The following is a 1951-nucleotide window of genomic DNA, read 5'->3' on the forward strand; positions in this document are numbered from 1 at the left end:
AAATTACGAAGAATGCTGGAAAGAAAACGTATATATAATTAAAATATAAAGTTATATAAACAAAAAAGAGCAATGAAATGTGAATATAAATGAGAAAATTTACTTAGTAAATATATTTATAAAAAATAAAAGTGAGAAAGATCTATCTGATCCATAAATGGAATCACAGTAAGGTTAGTATTTCCATTATCAATACAACTATATATAAATATATTAATATAATGAGTTCAATCAAAATCGTTGAACCGTTTTGGACAAAACGGTAAAAAAAAAAATTGTAAAATCAAAGTACAAAGTGTCACATCTAATGATTCAATTTTAGCAAAAGAAAAATGAAAATTTATAGCCTCATAACCCATAACTAATCTAAACAATTTGAGTTTAGTAACCACCCGGGACTCTTTTACAAACTCCGTAAATTCCTACCTCCTACATACTTTCTCGTCATCCGTTCTTTTCTCATTGACAGATTATTCAAAGTAAACCACAGTGGTCCCTATTCGTCCCTCTACTCTCAGTCCGCTGGTGTTCCTCAAGGTAGTATCTTCGGCCCCATCTTCTACACACTAAGACATGTCAACCAATCCTAACAATATTCTCACGACGTATGCCGATGACACATGTATGCTCGCAGTTAGTGATAATTCTTTGATTGCATCCTAAATTCTCCAATCCCATATCACAACCATCGAAGAATGGTGCCGAAATCAGAGGATAAATATAAATCCCATCAAATAAATTTTACTCGTAGCCGTAAACCTGCCAACTGCACAACAGTATACGTTAATAATGTTGCTCTTACCCCTGTAGAACAGATCCGCTACCTTGGACTACATCTGGACCGACGACTAACCTGGAATCCTTACACAAGACTGAAAAGACAGGAAATAGCACTTCGATTCCGACTATTAGGGTACTTACCTACAAACGGTCCAAGCTTCCAACTCAGTACAAAAGACTGATCTATACGACTGTAATAAGACCTATCTGAACATGCGAAGCTGAGCTTTGGGGCTCCACTAAACCTTCGAACTCCTCTCGTATCCAATCCAGAATCCTTCGTAAAATTTTCAATGCTCTTTACTTTGTCACAAATTAAATCATGCATAAATACCTTAATGTCGCCAAATGTAACTAATCTAGCCCAAACCAGATACCATTCATTCCATTATGAACACCCTAACCACCTTGAAAAGAAGATAGCTACGAGACCTTCTATTGTATAAACGTGATTAGAATGCTACCAATGGGTACTTTCTCTACCGCCTATATCACTCCATTATAAACTTACATCAAATTTACCGAGTGTATTATTATGAACAGTTTCAATAAAGGTATATATATATATTTTTTTTAAAAAAAGTGTTTTGTAGATTTTTTTAATTTTCAATCTAGACTGTTTTGAAAAGCACTATGATGGAATAGACTGCTGAATTAAAACATTTTGTATTACTGTAATTAAAAACACTTATATCATAAATTAAAATTTTATTATCATCTTTAAAAAAACAAAATAATATTATCATATGTACCATAGCATGTTATAACCAATATAATAAATCATCATTAGCATTTTAAATGTTCTGTTTAATTAATTCGTCTTGGATATTTTATTTTATACGCCTTACACGAATTCTATTTCTTTAGTATTGGAATGTATTTCTTTTAGTTCCAGTTTACCGCCCGGGGGTCAGTTCGAATTCGTAGGTGTAACTACTGGAATATTTGACTCCTTTGATGGCAAAGTTCGTCAAATGGACCAAGCCTGCCTGAACTTGGACTACACTTTTCGAAAGTATTTTTGGTGAACTTAATGGACTTACATCGATCTTTATTCATAAGGAACAGAAGAAGGTTTATGGAGAAGTGAAAATATTATAGATCGTCTTGTAAATTATGTATATTTTCAAAGATAAGCAATAATTGTTTTTCAAGGATTAACAAATAAATA

The sequence above is a fragment of the Halyomorpha halys genome, unplaced genomic scaffold (genome assembly GCF_000696795.3).
Source record: "Halyomorpha halys isolate HHAL.00 unplaced genomic scaffold, Hhal_1.1 Scaffold149.1, whole genome shotgun sequence".
In the NCBI taxonomy this organism is placed as follows: Eukaryota; Metazoa; Arthropoda; class Insecta; order Hemiptera; family Pentatomidae; genus Halyomorpha; species Halyomorpha halys.